Source organism: Vulpes vulpes, chromosome 7 (assembly GCF_048418805.1).
Source record: "Vulpes vulpes isolate BD-2025 chromosome 7, VulVul3, whole genome shotgun sequence".
NCBI lineage: Eukaryota > Metazoa > Chordata > Mammalia > Carnivora > Canidae > Vulpes > Vulpes vulpes.
The window spans coordinates 61,885,752-61,906,313 of record NC_132786.1 but is presented as its reverse complement, the minus strand read 5'-3'; positions in this window follow the sequence as shown (position 1 = coordinate 61,906,313).

The window sequence follows — 20,562 nt, the reverse complement described above, 5'->3', positions numbered from 1 at the left end:
GAGATGAAATGGAACACAGCTTTATTAACAAATTTTCCCTGCCTAAAGTCTACAAACTTGCTAATATTTGTCTAACTTTAATTTTCTTTTAGTTCCTGGTTGAAAGCATTCAAGAGCAGTCAGAGTACAGCAATATTATAATTTTATTTTTTCTGATTTCTATCCCGAAGCCAAAAGCTTAAGATGATAAGGAGAATGCTTCGGAAAATACTGGGGCTGGTAGTTTTACTAAATACTTGCTAGAGCATTCAGTCTCAACAATGTCATTCATATTGTGATTCCAAGTGCTCCAGAATTACCCTACCAGACACGAAGCCGTCCTTGGTGCCCAAGACACCACACCAGGCACTAATCAGTGCAACGTTTCTTCATGGTTGTTAAGGATCAACTAAGTTAACGTACTCGAAGCAAGTATAAAAGTGAGAATGGATATACAGGTACACCTGTAATCTCTTCTGATTAAATAGAGAGGAAAGACAAATCCCTTATACAAAGCAATTTCAATCCTACTGAACCAACAGAAATAAACGCATGTGATTTCTGAAGGAGTGAGAAGAAAAGACACTTATTTCCAGTGCGTCATCTGCTCTAATGGAGCCTTTATGAAGATCAATATGATGAGCTTTAATGTCAGTTCATCTTAGCTTCCGTAAATGAAATAAAATTGGGTTATCGTTAGAGGCTTACACAATTATTTCATTATGTAAAATGGTTTGACCTGCATATTTTCAGCAGACATGTATCTGCCCCTCTATGTGCCAGGCTCTGAGCTAGGCACTGTCTTGTATGAAGAAACCAGAGACGGCCTCTGTTTCCTGGTCCTCTTCTCAACAGGCAAAAGCCTTTAGCTTGGAAGCCTGATCACACCAAACTTAAAATTTACATGCCCAACTGCGTTAAACACAGCCCAGGTAAGCAGATATTTAGCCACCTAGAACTGTCTACTTCATATACTTAGCAAAACTGCATCTGGTACCTACTAGGTTCTGTGGTTACACAGATCCCAAGCCACTGCTGCCATTGACCTCTGACAGCTCTGCCATGATGCTGGAGGACATCTCCAACATCCCTCTTCTCCGGGAGCTCCCTGTCCTCCTTTTTTTCTGAATGTTGGCCTCTGAGGGTAGCCTCAGGGCAGGCACAGGCTGTGAGGGACTCCTTGCTCCCTGCAAACCTGCGTTTAAAGCTGTGTTCAATACAGCTTGCTTATGTTACTGCCACTTAGTGGTCATATCATCTTCCTCAATCAGCCCTGATATTCCTGAACCCCCTACATACAGGTGATAAATGAAGATAAATATTATAGGGCCCTTGTGTTCAAGTATCATCCAGCCTGATGAAAAAGGAGGAGTAATGTGCATTTAAATGTGACTTTTATAACAAGTCAAGAAAACGAAAATGCACATCACTTGTGTAACCAATTTGAATTATATTAGAGCTCTTTCCAGTTCTCTTTAAGTTGTACATGTGATAAGAGCACTGGAGCCAATTTCCCACCTCACACAGAAAACCTCCATCATTTTACATCAGATCAAATACATTTCAGGCTCTGGGCTGATTGGGTCAGTGTATCAATGCAATGCCAACATATATATTCAGAGATTAGGACTGCAGATACCAAGACTTTAAAATATTCTGAAAATTATTTCAGTTTTAACAAAATAGATTTCTAATTTTGTGGCAATATGGGTTGAGAAAATTTGGAGAACTGCACAGATTAAATTTTTTTCCTGTATAGATTCTATGTGTACTTTCATACCAAAAATCCCCTATTCAAAAACATATTTGGATTTAACTTTTACTAGTTGTCCTAAAAAGCTCACATTTAAGGTAGCCTAAAAATGATCTTAATTTAACTGTTTACAAAGAATACATATTGATTTAACTTTCCCTTTATTGTATTCATTTGTAGTGAAAATAAAATGCTGACCTATTTTTCTTTTGGCAGAAATGGCTGTAATTATAAGCAACTAGATTAGTTAATGGCATCTTATTTAATTGCATGCATGGCATTTTTTCAACATATATATCTGAGAAGCATTTTTCTAATATATTAAAATAAAACCTATTTTACCGCCATTTGAAATGTTATTATATTTGTACAATATTTTAAGAATTCCATAACTAATCAAGCTTTCATAAATGCTAATTCCACTACTTGTTCATGTGGCTGTATTAATTATATAGACAGCCATAATCAGATTCTTTCTGTCACATATTATTTACCTGAAGCTTTTGGAACAGGCTCATTATGGCAAGGTCTTATAGACAAATGCCAGTTCTTCACCATTTTCAGTAGCTTGGATATAACAGCTCAGGGAATTACCATAAGTGGCTCTTCTAAATCATTATAGCCCCAAAGAATCACAGCCTTGGTGTATTCTAGAGAATGCCACTGTGTAGTGTTAAAATTCAGGAAGATTTTCATTCAAGAGACTTTGCCCTCACCACTCATTATTAATTGGATCTCACAAAATGTTGAAAATACACCATGGAGAGTCCTCAGATCTCCATAAAATTTCAATAGATATATCAAGATTGGGATATAAATGGGTAAGAATGAATTTATAAATGAAGATAAAAATATACATAAATTATACTTTGGAGAAAACTGATAAAAATGCTCTCTACTATAGATAAAATACTATCATATACTCTAGATACTAAAATCAGTGTATTTTCAACTGACAGAATGTTGTTTAATAGCAAGTATTTATTGAACTAAATATGTAAGAATCTTAAATAACAAATTGGGCCACAAACCAATGAATTCTAAAGACATATGGGGCTAGAGGAAGGTAAAATAGTTTCCAGTAGGGAACCGCAGAAAGTATCGTAGACCAGAGGGCCTTGGTACTCTGTGCTGACAGTTAAATGAGATTGGTTATTTGAATTTGAGAGAACAGATGAAGAGATGACATGAATGAGTAGAGGCAGACAGGTAATAAGGCGAAGCAATTCCTAATGGAAACTAGACAAATTTATTGAACCCATCTACAGGACAACTTAAAAGACACTACAGGAGTTTAGGTTTTCTTTAACGAGAAATGAAAGTTTGTTTTGCCTTTTGTTGTTGTTACTTAAGGAAGTTGCATTATAACATCAGTGCTTTAGAAAGCTTCTTGCCAGGCATATATAGAATTAAAGAAGAAAGACTTAATTCACAGATCACCTAGAGAGGCTCGTGTGATATTTAAGGCCACAAGTAATGAAAGCCTGGATTTTATTTTTGGTTTTGAGAAGACAAATGTGAACAACAGTGCTGAGACATAGTGGGGAGCTCTGATACTGGATGTAGTAGGAAACAGCCTGGACCATGAGGAACCCAGAAGTCTGTGAATAGATGCCATGTGTCTACCACTGTTCTCCTGGGACCAGTAGTTACTTGTTTCTGGTGCAGAAATCTCTGGTCTTCTTCCTAGACCCATGCAATTCAGGCAGACTAAGTAGCTACTCTGTAAGAATGGTGAACTATCAGATTTTTCATAGTTCCTGACTTCAAAAGTTGCAGAGACTACAAATTCCTTAGACAGCTATCACTTAAAAATACTTACTGGTTTTCTTAAATCTTGGTTCTTTGAGTAATAATGTATGAGCACAAAATGTGGCTCTCTGTCCTTCATGAGCTTAAGTGTACTGATGGGACATCCTTTTTAACATGACACAATTTTCAGATAATTAAAAAAAAAAACCACACATTTAAGTATCTGATGGTGTTGGACTGCATTTTGTGGTTCTACTTATAAGTCTAGAATTGAATCTATGCAGTGACAGTCTGGTCCATTGGGTTATCTGCTGGTTGATTAGGGCATTAAGGAAAGCTGAACATGTATGCAAAGAGATGTGAGAAATATTCAAGAAATAGAATGACTCAAGGAAAACCACAATATTACAATGACTTCAGTGAGCCTACATGATGCAGAGACACTATGTGACTATAGTATAGAGCACTTTTTTGGGAAACTGACAAATAAGCTAAGAGATAAAGTTCAATGTGAGATTGAAGTCATAAAAGTTCTTGAAAATAGTGTCCTTAGCCCAATTAAAAACACTGTTTTGAAATACTATTGTGAAAAAAAAATACCAATAGGATTGCGATGAAGCAAGATTGTAGTCACTTAAATATTCAACATAAAGCCAGTAATTATGGTATTTCATACCCTGTGTTGTCAATGAGCAGCCACAGAGTAAAGACCATTTCAATTCTTCAACTTATTCACGCATAATTAGAGAACTTTTCTCATATTATAATTCATTGTTTACTTGCCTGCCCAGAGAAATGAGACCCACATTGGCTGAGACATTCTGCTTTTCTTCTTTGGATACTTATAACTGTTTAACAGATTCTTATGTTAATAAATAAACAGACATATATGGTCCATAGTGTGTTCCTTTAAAATGATTCTATAAGGTTTAGTCTTTCCAGCTTCCCTAAATTTCAGCCAAACAAGTAGGAACTCATTTGAAGCCTCAGTGAAAGCCATATACTCCTATATCTAGATGCTTATTTATTTTCCTCCCTAAAAATTTCATAATTTAAAAAAAAATAAAAATAAAAATTTCATAATTTTAAACATTTTTACACAAAAATACCAACCAGCTTGATGAAATTGAAAAAGAAAAACCAGAAAAGTCTTAAATAAATTCAGTACTCACATACCACGATGCTTGGAGATCAGTGATAGCAGGAAGAGCACACTAACTTGAGAATCACAAATGCACTGCGTATGGAAATCTGCATAAGGAGAAAATCAATACAACTGATCAGGCATTGCAAGTGATTACTGAACATGATTATCAGGAATGTTTATAAATCCAACAGCAGCTTAAAAGAAATATCAGCAGACACGACATCCATTTTGTGTAATGTGAATCAGAGTAAAGAAAAAAGTTCAGAAGACAAGTGTGATACTGAGGATTTTGCGTTAAAGGGTGAAACCTGAAAAGAATTCAGAAATGATCTTAAAATTAAAGGGGAAAAAAAGGATTGCTTAAACATATTTTAGATCTATATAGCAGAAAAACAGTCACACAAAACATGTAGCTTTTCAAAAGTCTGAAAACAATTATGAATGGTTTAGTATTAAGTGTCTTTATCGACCTACTATGTCCTTTGGTTTATTCTTAATAGTGGTTTATATTTAATCATTTCCAGGCTTGATACAGTGCTTAAACAGACTGAAATTAAGATCAGAATATGTTGTTTTATTTATGTTTTTCTGCTTTGTGCTTGCATGTCTTTCTTTTATTTTATGACCTCATTCAACTTAGAAATACATGAAATATCACCGTTGAGTTTTATGGGAAATATGATTGTATGAAGGTGAATCATTGAAAAGTTACAGCCTATTTCTTATAATTAGATCCTTTCTAGAGCTCAGTAAACTAATTCTAGTGATAAAGAATGTGGAAAAAGTACTAACTTATGCTTGATATGTCATGATTACTCTCAAGTACAATGACAAAAAGAATCATAAAAAAGTGCATATATAACAAAGAGAGAGAAAATACTTGACAAATGCAGAAGAAGCCAATAACACAAAGAAAGAAGTGGGTAGAATATATACAAAACAAAATTTTGATTATATATATTATATATAATCAAATATATATACATATATGTATATGTTTTTGTTGATACAAGTTTTTATTTAAATTCCAGTTAGCTAAATATAGGGTAATACTAGTTTCAGGACTAGAATTTAGTGATTCACACTTGCATAAAACACTCGGTGCTCATCACAACAAATGCTCTCCTTAATGCCTGTTACCCATCTGTCCCAACTCCCCTCCACCTCCCCTCCAGTAACCCTCAGTTTGTTCTCTATAGTTAATAGTCGCTTTTGATTTGCTTCCCTCTGTTTTCCCACCTGCGCCCTATGTTCATTTTTTTTGTTTCTTAAATTCCACATGTGAGTGAAATCAAGAAGTATTTTCCTTTCTCTGGTTGGCTTGTTTTGCTTAGCATAATAGACTCTAGCTCCATTCACGTTGTTGCAAATGGCAGGATTCCGTTCTTTTTGATGGCCGAGTAATACTCTATTTTATTTACATACCACATCTACTTTATCTATTTGATAATGTATTTAAGCCCAAATATATCAATAATTACATTAAAAGTATATTATATTAACTCAATACACTGTATAATAAATTCCTTAATATTGGTTTAATTTTTAAAAAGTTTCTTTGTGCTTTTTTAAAGTGACACATCTTAAATACAGAGAGACAGAAATTTTAAAAATAAAAGAAAATGCAAAAAAATACCACCACATTTATTATCTCCAGTTAAAATAAAGTGGGTGTGGCTATAATGTTATGCAAATTAGAATGTAAAACACAAAATATTATCAGAAATAAATAGGGAGATTTTATAACAATACAAAGGAAATATACTAGATATAATATTTCTATATTTGTGTACAACTTTGATATAGTATTACATAAAGCAAAAATTATAAACTAGAAAGAGAAACACACAAAGTTACAATAAGTTGGGAATGAGTTCCCATCTTTCTCTTTGTAATAGAAAGAAAAAAAGGGAAAAAATAAGTGGAGCTAGAATTTTGATGATTGAAAAATACACCTGGCTTGATGACTTAAAAATACCACTACACTCAAGTATAACTTGTTTTGGAATGAATATGAATCATTTTCCAAAATGAGTCATATCTTGAGGAATATATCAAGTCCCAGAAAATCTCCAATATTGGATGAAAACAGCATGCTATCCAACCACAGTGCAAATAAACTAGAAATCAGTAATAAAAATGTAATTATTAAAATCATCAATTTAGAAATTAAGCCATAAACTTCTAAGTACCACGGTTAACAAATAACTCAAAATAGATATATAAATAAAATGATTATGAGAATATGGCCTAAATTCACTGGTGGAATGTATCTAAAGTTAACTTAAAGAATAGATTTAGTCTTAAAAGGGTACTTTAGATTACTAACATTATCCCCAGGAATTTGAAAAAAAAAATGGTAACTCAAATTCAAAGACAGTAGAGGGAAGTAAACAATATGTATAAGAATAAATTTATTAAACAGAAAATAAATGTAAAAAAGAAAAATAACACAGTAAAGATAATTTCTTAAAAATAAATAATAAAATATATCATGATCAAGAAAAAAATAAAACTCATCAGAAAATCCAGAAGAAAAAATGTTATTATACTATATCTTATAGACATTTAAAATTAGATGAGATTATCAATTATATTTATGCTCTGAGATTTTCAAATTTAGCTGTAGATATGTTCCTAGAAAAAGCACAAATGAAGAAAATATAGTAACAAATATAAGAACTGAATAGTCCAATAATCAATGAAATGGACAAAGCATTTTAACACCTACAGGTCTTGTGAATTCACTGGTGAATTCTTCAAACTATTTTAGGAAGATGTAATTTCCTTTTACACAAAATTTTCTAGAACAGGGAAAGGAGTAATTATTTTTCAGCTTATTTTATGAGACTGACCCAACCCTGATGCCAAAATCTAACAATTACATTATAGAAATAAAGATTATAGTCCAAATTGCTGGTTTACATATGTACAAAAAGCATAAACAACCATTAGCAAAACATTTCAACCACATATAACAAATAATTCATTAATACCAAGAGGGTTTCAGTCACAGAAGAGAGGACACTATTGAAAGAATTGAAAGGCCACTAAAAAATAGAAAATATCTCTAATATAAATAAGGGAAAAGAGTAGTATTTGGAGTATTTATAGTACTCTTATAAAAAAACAACAATAATGGAAAAAAGTTAATCTCCTAGAAACATAGGCTAAGGACTTTTGCAGATATCACATGTACACATCCACGTGCATAGGTATACACACAATGTCCCAATGACCACGAAGACATGAACAAGTGTTCCAAATCATTCATCATCTCAGAAATGCAATGAAAATCCGAGTTAGCTATCACTACAAACTCACCAGAACTATGACATTTAAGAAAACATGGAAACCAATCTTGGTAAGGAGTTCGCCTCCACTTATGCAATCAGTAGAGTCATTTAATGTCAGTAGAGGTGTAAACTGGTAAAACTATGTAGGGAAATTTTAGACAGTGTGTCCTCATCCTGAATATATGATCAGATGACAGCAATTCAAGTCATAAATGCCCAGTAGAAATGTGTCAGTAAATGCACCTAGAAGCATTTACGTGAATGTTCATAACATTATTCAAAATAACCATGAACTATAAACAAATCATCATTATACTGGCAACAAAGAATCCTGGTGTATCCACGCAAAAGTGTAACGGCTTTCACAAATACACCATTCATGGAAGAAGCCATTAAAATAAAACAAAACAAAACAAAACAAATGGATGGAGTTAGAAACCAACTGCCTTGTCACCTCTGGATGGTGGTGGGGTCATAGCAGGGAGGAGATGCGACTGCTATTCACAAGGTAATCTTCTGATAATTTATGTTATAATCTGAGTGTTGGTCATACGGGTGTGTTTATTTCATGAAAATTCATTAAGACGTGCACTTATAATTTATTAACTTTTCTCTGTACATTATACTTCCACAGAAATACATATACCACGTGTATATGCGTGTATGTGTATATTTAAATATAAGCCATTAACACAAGAACAGAAGCACTGACAGTAAAAGCCAAGAAAAGCTTCCTCTGTTCTCTTCAGATACATAAAGTAATAATCTTTCAACAAGACTGTCTACAAAACACTTTCTTTACATTTTATATCAGACAGATATATTTCCCCTTATTTCCCCTAAACGCATCCTTTCTCTATAATTTTAAGGTAAGATTTATGAGAACATTAGCATAGTTTGGTGCTCGAGAATGAATAATCTATTACTTCAATTGGCTATAATTTCAAATAATATTTTAACATACATGGATATGAATATGTCTATTATACATGTATGTATACATAAGTGTCAAATCATCTTTCTTTGTTTTGTTGCTTTTGTGGGCAGAAATAACATGGCAGCTTTGAGTTCTCCCACCCTATGGCTTTCTCCCAAACACTTAGAATATTGTCAGGAGTCTCATCTTGAAAACAGCTGGATATTTGTATATGAATGTTTTATTTCCCTCTGCAATGACTGGATTTCTTAAAAATGGTAAACAAAGGAAACTTTCATGCCACCCACAATCGGCATAAATGAGAAAAAAGCAGATGGTGTTGAGGAAAACCTAAGATTGAAAGTATGGCATAGAAATGCAGGTTGCTTCACATTGTGAGGTATGTATGGCTGCCTGCATCTGTTCTTGATGTCTCTGTGGAACTGAGGAACAGTATAGATCCTTCTTTCCTCCATGCACCGTCCAAGGAGCTCCCCTCCACTTATGCACCACCTGATATTGTCACTCCACACTGCTTTGAGCACTCAAAGAACACTTTGTTGAGAGACAGAGAAAAAAATAATATCTCATTTTTAATACACATACATTCTGGGTGATTGAACTTGGTACACCTTGATGATGGTGAGCTTTCTGTCCTGAATTAAATCTAATTATTGTTACCATGTGGGTTTTTTAATTTTTAATTTTATTTAATTTTTATTATTTTATTATTTTTATTTTTTTTTAATTTTGAAGCAAAGAAAGAAATTAGTGATGGTATATTAGTTAGTAAAGAGAAGAGAGAAGATACAATATCCTACTAAACTAGAGCAGAAGAATCAAATGCATTGGTGACTACTCACAACGTAATAGACCTGCTAGATGGTATATTTTACTTTTTCCATATGATAAAATGTGCATTTCCACTATTGGGAAGACAACACTGGGACAAGAATTATTAAATATGTTGCCTAAGGTTAGAAAATCAAGGAGTAGTAAAAGTGAGTTTCACACTCAGTCTTATTTCAAAGCCATATTTTATACTCTATCCCATTGACTTTAAGGTTAATGTATGATTGACTCGCTAACTCAATGAATGAATGAATAAATGAATGAATGAATGAATGAATGAATGAATGGTGAAGGAATTCCCCAGTAGTGAGAACATTATGAGTGGAAAATTTTAGCTCTTGTCATTTTGAGTCACTATATAAAATGTTTAAACATAATTTTATCCTTATCATTTCCATTGTATGATATACCAGGCATAGCTTAGATTTTTATATTACAGCTGGCCAGAATTACAAGGCAAAGTAACTGCTGACCAGAACATATGGAGAACTATGTTGTCACCAAGCACACCTATGCAAGGGAAAGAAGAAAGAGCCCAGAGCTTGAACCATGAAGATATATGGGTCAACCAATATAATTGCTCCCTGGTCAGATGTTGTTTTAAGAAATAAGATTGAAGGAAGAATGTTCTTGACTGGATCTACTTCTTTAGTCACTGCAGGGTTTGCAAGAAATAATTGACTTTCATGAAAATCACATTCACATATCTTTAACACACACAGAGAGAGAAATAAATCATTGTTCATTTGTCAGGAATACAAGATTTGACAGTTCTCCTACCATTGAATCAGGATGACTGGATTATTCATAAATAATAACATGCAATGTATTACTAAATCTGATCTGAAGGTAGAGTTTGGTTTCTTCAAATACTGAAAAGATAAATATGAATCAACATTGTCAGGCACCTAACAAAATTCCTTCCAAGTATGTTTTTTTTTTTCAAAATTTTTAAAGATCTTATTTATTTATTCACGACCAAGTATGTTTTTATTGTTCATAAATAAAGTATTTTCAAAACTGCAACTGATAAAAAAAATTATGTTTGGTCCAATATATTTTTACGAAAACACAAAACAGTAAAAATTTGCAAATCAAGGAGCCTGGGAATGTTGATGTCTTTTGTGAATAATTACGTTTCTGTTCCTTAAAGCACAAATAGAAAGACTATTATATTCCTTGGTTTAATGTTAAATATATATACATGTATGTGTTATATAAACATAGATAAATATATATAACATATATAACATATATACATATGCTCTGTTAAATTTATACATATATAAACATACACATGTAAGTTTATTATTAGGATCAATAGAAAGATCATTATATTCCTTGGTTTAATGTTAAATATATATGTATGTGTTATATAAATACATATAAATATATAACATATATAACATATATACATATGCTCTGTTAAACTTATACATAAATATAAACATACATATGCAAGTTTATTATTATGTGCAAAGGTTTTTGTTAAACCTTCCTGTGAATTTCAAGATGTGCATGAAAAAATTCATGTCTGTGAGATGCTGAATACCATATTAGAGTACAATAACACGTCAATACATATGGATTTAAATATATATTAGTGTAAAAAAATTCAATATATTGAATACATATATATCTAAATCCCTGATGGATGCTATATTATTGTGGTTTGTGATTCAGGAAAAATATGATGTATAAAATAAGATGTATTATAAACTGGCTTCCAAAACTACCCTCAAGTTAATGCTAACTCATATTTCATGCATGGTTTCTGAAACTAAATATTTGGAACTGTTAGTTACTAACTGAGAATTATGCCTTAATCCTATTTTCTAATGGGGCATATCCAGAACAGGATTGATAACTACAATTCTTTAGCTAGCCTATACTGCCTCCACCCCTAAGTCACTGATGTTAGTACGAGTTACGTGAATTGGGTTTTTTGCTTTGGTAGTGTTGTATTTACAGGCAACTCCTTATTCTTCAGGGCTACAACACTCTTATTTTTCATTCACAGGTATATGGCTAAGTGATAAAGGTTTAACTAAACACGGCTGAGCCTGCATTCAAGTTTGCTCCATGTGTAAATGAATCACACTATCATACTATTTCCAAGTTCACATCTATGATTCAGTGGGGACAGTCCTGCTCTATGTGTTTAATGGTGGCTATTACACAACTGCTGAACAACCATCTGGTATATTAAAAAAAAAAAAAAAAAACAACAGAAACTTTTAGACATTCAAAACCACTGTCATCTGCTAAAAATTGATAGTCTAGCCTTTGGGAAAAGGAAAAAATAATTCAGAAGTGAAACATCCACTGCCCTCCCTTCCTCCCTGCCCTTGACCTTTTTAATGTGTATCTGCACTTTCCATCCAGGGAATTGGTCCCTACGACAAATACAGAAGCCCTAGTAGAGACAGGGTTTCATACTTTCATGTACTATAAACAAATATGTTGTCATTTGTAATTAGGAAAACATGCTGTTTCAATTATTATTTGGGGAAAAAACTTGATGTACAGTTCGGACACAGAGATAGCGTTCAGTAAGAGATTCTCTCCTACTCAAACGAAGGCAGCTCTGAGAACAGAAGATGCTCTCATTGCTCCTGGGAAAAAATTTGGAGAATAGATTGCATGCCTTTAATACATTTTCTAGCTCAGAGAGCAAATTAACCTATAAAAACTGCCTCCAAACTTCAAGTTCAGAATTGGGAGTTAGAAAATAATTTACATGCAATATATTTCACTATGTTTTCCATACAATACTCAATTAAATTTGAATCTCACATTTTATTTATTTATTTTTACTCTTTATTTACATTCAATTAAGTTAACATCTACTGTATTACTAGTTTCAGGGGTAGAATTTAGTGATTCATCAGTTGCGTGTGACACCCAGTGCTCATCACATCACAAGCCCTCCTTAATGCCCATCACCCAGTTACGCCATCCCCCACCAACCTCCCCTCCAGCAACCCTCAGTTTGTCCTCTATAGTTAAGAGTCTTTTGTGGTTTGCCCCCTTCTCTGTGTTCATCTCAGATGTTTTTTTTTTTAATTTTTTAATTGTGTATATATGCTCCATGTATTACCTGGGACTGAAAAAGTACTTGTGAAACATAAGGGGAAGGTTTCACGATATCGGTCTAGACAATGGTTTCTAGGATATCACACCAAAAGCATATGCAATTACCTGCAACGTAGACAAGTAAGACTACATCAAAGTAGAATTGACCTGCACATCAAAGCAATTAACAAAATGAAAAGACAACCTGAGGAATAGGAAAAAAAAATTGCCAAACCACATATCGGATAAGGGGTTAATATTTAATTTAGATATGAGACTCTTACAACTCAATAGCAAAAAACCAAATAGACTAAAAAGTGGACAAAGGTCTTGAATAGACATTTCTCCAAAGAAGACACAAAATGGCAAACAAATATATAAAAAGATACTCAACATCACTAATCATCAAAAGTATGCAAATCAAAACCTCACACCTATTAGGATGGCTGTAACCAAAAAACCCAAAGAAGTGCTATTGAAGATGTGCAAAATTTGGAACCCTTCTGCACTGTTGGACAGAATGGTACAGCCGCAATGGAAAACAGTATGGAAATTCATCAAAAACTTAAAAATGAAACAACAAAATGATCCAGCATTCTCACTTCTGGGTATATACTCAAAGAATTAAAACCAGGATCTCTAAGAGGTATTTGCAGCCCATGTTCACTGCAGCGTCATTCATAATAGCCAAGAAACAGAAACCACCTACATGTCTACCAACAGATGAATGGATAAATAAAGAGACTGCCTGACTTCACTTACATGGGCTATCCAGAACAGTTGGACTCATAAACACAGGCAGGAATGGTGGTTGCCAGGGGCTGGAGATGGGGAGCAAAATTAGCAACTTACATACTAAGTTTGTTATGCTAGATGAGTAAATTCCAGAGATCTACTGCACAGCACAGCACCCATAGTTAATGTTTTAATATTATTATATAAATCATTAATATTGATACCTGGGTGGCTCAGCGGGTAAGCGTCTGCCTTTGGTGCAGGGCATGACCCCGAGTCCCGGGATCGAGTCCCACATCAGGCTCCCTGTGCAGAGCCTGCTTCTCCCTCTGCCTGTGTCTCTGACTCTATCTCTGTGTGTCTCTCATGAATAAATAAATAAAATATTTTAAAAGTTATTAATATTATGTTTTTATCAATTTAAATATCTAATTTAAATTAATAACTTATTGACTATATTAATATATCATTAAATACATTCTATCATGTTAATTATATTAATATTATTTAAATATTTAAGCATTTATCTCATAGATATTTATTTATAAATATTGAATGTTTATTAGGAGAGTAGGTCTTATGTCAAGTATTCTTACCACAATAAAAGAATAAATAAAGTAGGCTGAAAAACTATGCTTACTATGTCATCAGCACATAACCTAAAAATAAACCAACACAAACTATATTAAAATAAAATGGAAGTCAAGTCACCAACATGTTTATTATGATGCTATTTGGTGAAGAGAACTGAGGAATTCCTTTTTCCTTTATTTTTTTCTAATTTTAATATGTTTTTATTGTTAATAATGAGCAATTATTACTTTTATCAAAATATTTGGGAATAAAAGAATTTCGAGAATAGCTTTTGTGAAATTATAAATGATGAACTAAATGTCATAGATCCTCCTTAGTTATATTAATGAAAAATAAACATGCAGAAATAGTAATTGTGCTTTATCTGAAATTCCTCTATTTTACCTGGACACCCCCACCCCAGGCTGGACTAAGGAGTAATGTGGGCCACTTGACTTCTTAGCTCCCAATGCCTTCCCAGTGCTCTGAGGATTCCATCTTGGTCTCTGCACCTCGCTTCTCTCCCTCTGCTTTATCTGCTAGCCATGACATCTTCCAATCCTGTCCCATCCTCTGTTCACTCCACTTTTACTACAGCCTCTTTGCAGATAGCTTCCACCCCCGTGTTAAAACTGATGCTGAGAATACTGGCTGTGCCACGTCTGGCACACTGAGCGTAATGACTTAGCTCTTTGGAATGTGATACCAGGATCCTTCAGGTGGGTCTCTCAAAAAATCCCAAATTAGGCTGTATGTGTTCCACCCTGGCTTTGGGGTATAAGAACGCATAACAGGCATTCGATGAAACCCAATAAAGGCATATTCATTGAGCAATTATTTATCGTGTACAGAGTTTTTTTTAAAGATTTTATTTATTCATTCACGAGAGACACAGAGAGGAGAAGCAGAGACACAGGCAGAGGGAGAAGTAGGCTCCATGCAGGGAGCCCGATGTGGGACTCGATCCCAGGACCCAGGGTCACACCCTGGGCCAAAGGCAGGCACTAACCTGCTGAGCCACCCAGGGATCCCCTCATATACAGAATTAACTGAAAAGTGACAAAAAGGAAATAAAATATAATTTTGCTTTGGTACGTCACAATTATTCTCCTTTACCATTCATACAATTGAAACATTTACAAATTTCTTTTTACACTAATAAAGATATTGTTCACATGTCTCTGAATCGTATTTTAATCTAGATGACCTTTCCACAGGCTCCTGGTGGGAACAGCTTTATTACTTGACCATCAAGGCTCTTCATTCACTTTGTCAGATTAACCCTGAAATGCATCTCTATTTCGAAGAGAATTCATTTACTGAATATTTACTGTGTGTCAGATTCACAGGCTAGAAACAATATTGTGAATAAGATGGAACTGGCCACTTTCTTAGGTTTTCAAGTTTTAGTTGTACATATTTCTGGACTCATATCTTTGAAGTAAGTTTATGAAAACACACATAAAATTGCCAACTAAAAAATAAATAAATAGATAAATAAATAAATAAAACTAAAATTGTCAACTATAGGGATCCCTGGGTGGCTCAGGGGTTGAGCTCCTGCCTTCACCCCAGGGTGTGACCCTGGGGTCCCAGGATTGAATCCCGCATTGGGCTCCCTGCATGGAGCCTGCTTCTCCCTCTGCCTGTGTCTCGGCCTCTCTCTCTGTGTCTCTCATGAATAAATAAATCAAAAAAATCGTCAACTATATACCTGGGATAATATGGGCAATTAATAATTTCAGAATCCCACAGAAATTCAGTCTAAAGATCAAACCCAGGAAAAATCGCCTTATCGTGGAAAAACTTTCAGAAAAAAATCACTAAATTATTATATATCAATTTCAAATATTAATCAAATGACTTTATATGCACAACATCTTGCCAGGTCAAGTCAAAACTGAGGATTAATAATTACCTGTTTGAATTTCATAATGACACAGTTTTAAAAATTTTCTACAAAAACCTCAATCTCAAAATTTTCACATCTTTTTCATCTGGAATAAAAATATCTATAGTAAAAGCAAAAGAATGGCCATCTTCTCTCTCTCACACACACGCACACACACACACACACACACATCTACATATAAAATTTCTATTTACTATAATTGTGAGTCATAGCTAAGAGTCAACTATAAAACTAATTTTGTTTCAAATCCTCCGGTTGCAAGTGTTTGTTAAATAAACCAATATAAAGTGAACTAATAGATATTTATTTAATATTAATTATATTGATATATTAATGATTTCCTTTCTGCTGAACTCCTCAAGCTGCAATGCAGGATCTCTAGGCTAACTCGGGGGTCTTTGCAGAATTTCCCACTTTCTGTTGACTCATCTCTATTATAGTTACCTGGAAGAGGTGAGTGCTGCACAATTTTCAACTCCGTTCAAAGGCAGCAGAAATGAATGGGCTTATTAAACATTAACATACATTTTTATAATTCAAAAGCCTGTTTGTTTATATTTTAAAAAGCTCGAGGCTTAGTGTTAAGCCGAGGCTTACCAAGCCTCACATGTTGTGGCAGCCCAGATGCAGTCCATACTGAAATAACGGAGGCTGACTCTCAGAAGAAGGCTGATGGGAATGTTTGCATTTCCTAAAGCAGTAGAAAAAAAAAAAAAAAAAAAAGAAAAGAAAAAAAAGGCTTATAATATCCAGTTTGAAAAAAAAAAAAGCAAACAAACAAAAAAATAATGTCCAGGTTGATTTATATCAAACACAGACTACTTCTATCCTGGTCCCAAATTCTAATTTGCATATGGCCTTTGTTTTTAGGCAGATACAAGAAAAAACATGCCCCCCCCCCTTCTCTCCAGACTCATTTTAGAATACTTCTTTTTCTTTTTTTTGAAAGACTAGGTCACATAGCTTTATAAAGTAAGCAATGAGAAAAGAGTCCAGACTTTTATTCTTGGCCCTAAAACTGACTCATGGTGTCCTCTCAGAGACCTTATTTCTCCTGGAAGCATCTCGTCCCGAGAAACAGCCATTAGGAGAGGCGTGCTGCTGTCTGTTCCGAGACATGGCCCTGGCACCATCTTCAGAAGTACAGTCTTTGCTTCAGGCACTGGCTCATCAAGACTGGAGCACCAAGGAGCTGTTTGTACTGCTCGAGTGTCCTACTTCCCGGCTACTTCTTACAGCGATTAGACCCACAAAAGATGACTTTAAAAATATGGAGCTGTTGATGTGCATGAGGCATTAAAAATGCAATTGTGGCAACGTGGCGAGAAGGAGGTAAATGAGAAGAACAGAAAAGTGAGTGTTTGATCTTTGTAGACCCAGCACCTACTCAAAGCTTACAGCAGTGGATTGTTTTTTGATAAAGAAAAACAAACTGATAGAATAAAGAAATTATTTTAGAAGGAAGATAATATTAAATAAATTATTATGCACACATTTTACATATTTCATCTGAAATTTCCATTTAACACATAATAGCAGTCATTTTTAAAATGTAAATGTCAGGGACAGAACAAAGTACATAGTGAGGCACACAAACACATGCAATTTTTTGTAATCAAAAAACTACAAAATGATGGTGCAAACTTTTCAACTAGGTCTTTCTGATATGAGAGAATGTGTTATTTCCCCTCTATTACACGGTTTGCATCATTATATAGACAAAGGGAATATTAAAATTTAGTTATTTATTAACTTTTAAAACTTCTTTGCTTGTTTGATGATATCCTTCATCATCTGTAAGACGTGAAAACTTCAAATTGTTAAGAAAACAATAAATTATGCAATTGCCTTAGATCCTTATCTTTTTAAAGTAAGCTCTACACCCAACATGGGGCTCAAACTCACAACCCCGAGATCACAAGTCACATGCTTTCCTGACTGAACCAGCCAGGTGCCCCTCTTAAATCTTTATCTTAACACTTCTAATATGATTGCAATCAGAATTTCATCATGAACCTATTAAGTCCCACTCCACTCTGCACCACAATCCATGGCTTCCCCAGTCAAAAGAAATGAGAGACAGCCTAGAAGGGTGTATAAGATAAACATATTAGGTCTGATTTTAAGCAAAAATCAACATAATGAGCTATGGAAAGGTTTGGGTTTCAGATTAGAAAGGCCCATCCAAATTAAACATTTTGAGGAGTATTTTGGAGAAAACAGTAATCGAACTATTAAATTACAAAAGGTGAGATTGTGTAGAGAAAAGCCACTTGCATAAACCCAGAACCTAAGTCACTTTTTGGTCCTGTAACACTGGTCAAGATACTCCCTAGTGTTAATTTCCTATTTGAAAAGTGGGAGATTAATTTAGGTGACCTGAAAAACCTCTAGCAATGCTGGATTTTTCATATTTAATATGAGGTCAAAAAGTGTCAGAAAAGCAAAGTTAGAACGTGTAACGGCCACACAAATGTCAGAATCCTTAGAGTTAAAACAGATAATTTGGAATGCTAATTTGTCTTACTGAAAATTTAGAAATTTTGGTTGGAAAAAAACCAAGAGAGAGAGATATTACAATAAGGACATGATGTGCTTTCCTTCAGATATACATACCAGAGGAGAGCCTAGATGAATTTAATGTGGCATCAAAAGAGAACAACAAATTTTTTATATATTTTATTTATTTATTTATGAGAGAGAGAGAGTAAGCACACGGGCAGGGGGAGGGGCAGACAAAGAAGCAGACTCCCTGCCGAGAAGGAAGCCCCACTCAGAGCTCCATCCCAGGACCCTGAGACCATCACCTGAGTCCAACTCAGACACTTAACTGAGTCACACAGGTGCCCCGAGAATGACAATCTAATTGTCATAACAAAAGAAATGCTTGTGACAGTGAAACAATATTGTTGAAAGTGCCACCCATTAGTTATTTTTTAACTTTTAAAACCTCTTTGCTTGTTTGATGATATCCTTCATCATCTGTAAGACATGAAAACTTCAAATTGTCAAGAAAACAATAAATTATGCAATCGCCTTAGATCCTTATCTTTTTAAAGTAAGCTCTACACCCAACATGGGGCTCAAACTCACAACTCAAACCAGACTCAAACCAGTACTCAAACCGGAAGTGAGGCTAGCGACCACTTGATTGTAAAACAAGCAGACCTATTTAAAGATTTTAGAAAAACAGAAAAAATAAATAAAGATATAAATCATGTAGCAGTTAGAGAGGGTTTGCATGTACCCACCAGGACTGGTGAATTTATTATTCAATCTCCCCAAACACTTGCATACGTAGAACAAGAATCATACTGACTAGATTAAGTACATGATCATGGAGCTCCTTGACCTTGAAGCTCCTTGAAATTCATATGCAATTACCAGCCTTCCTCTATGGCCATAGCACCCCGAATGCGCCCGATCTCGTCTGATCTCAGAAGCTAAGCAGGGTCGGGCCTGGTTAGTACTTGGATGGGAGACAATTACCAACCTTCAAGGAAGCTGACTCTAGATGAAAACATAAGATGCATCTGTTAAATTAAAATAATAAAAGCTAATAATAATAATAAAAGTAAATAATAGTAAAGATGTCATGGGACTTTTTGGTATTGACTTCTTGAACTTCATGCTAGGTGCTTGCACTGCCTTTTGGAGAGCAAGAATATGGCCAGCAAGCCGCCGACGATGGTGGTGGCCTTAGCAAGTGAACAATTAGTGCTCTGCCCGGGTCCCCTTGCTGACTCCAGGTGTGTCCCCTCCAAGCAGCCAGCAACCCAGAGTTTTTGATAGACGCTCAACTCAGACTTCTGGACCCTGTCTGCCCTGTGCACAAGGAGAGCTGGAGGTGCTCCCCCTTTTGGGGAGCCTTTACCAATGATTTACAGATGCAGAGACATCACATTCCATTTACTTTCCCATGATTTGAATAGCTGCGAAGCGTCACCTACCTTGCTAGGAGTTGTCGCCAGGATTAAGCCCAAGTACTCTCTGTGGACTGTGCATAATATTGTATCCTTGTTTGGCTGTCACTGTTCCCGGACCCACTTCCTCACATCCCTCACAACCTAAAAATCCCAGGTTTTTCCTGGGAAATTCACAAGAATTTGTGTTTAAGGGGTCCCAAACCTATGGTACCTCCTCAATACCCATTTTTTAGGGGGAGAAGAATGAGAGAGAACATGCACAACTGCAAATCATAATTTATCACTTCTATTAGCTGGACATGGCCATGTGATGAGGTTCTAGAAAGTGATACAGACGAGGAACCCTGTTGGATATTTGAGGGAAAGGTCTGCTTTCCCAATACAGTGGTTGTCCCCTGCTCCACAGAGCATCCTTCTTTGTCCTGTCTGGGGTATCTGCAGGGGACTGGAGGCAGAACAGCCAGGGGGGGATCTGAAGGAACCCAGAGAGGATCATTACAAAGCAGAAGGCAAGAGAAGGATGAGCCAGTCAGAAGGACTCTGGGGGACAGCTACCTCAGATCTAGACAGCCACCTGAGGAGGTTACACAAATGAGACTCTTTTGTAAAGTTGCAGACTGTTCTATTTCCATGCACGTGAATGCAA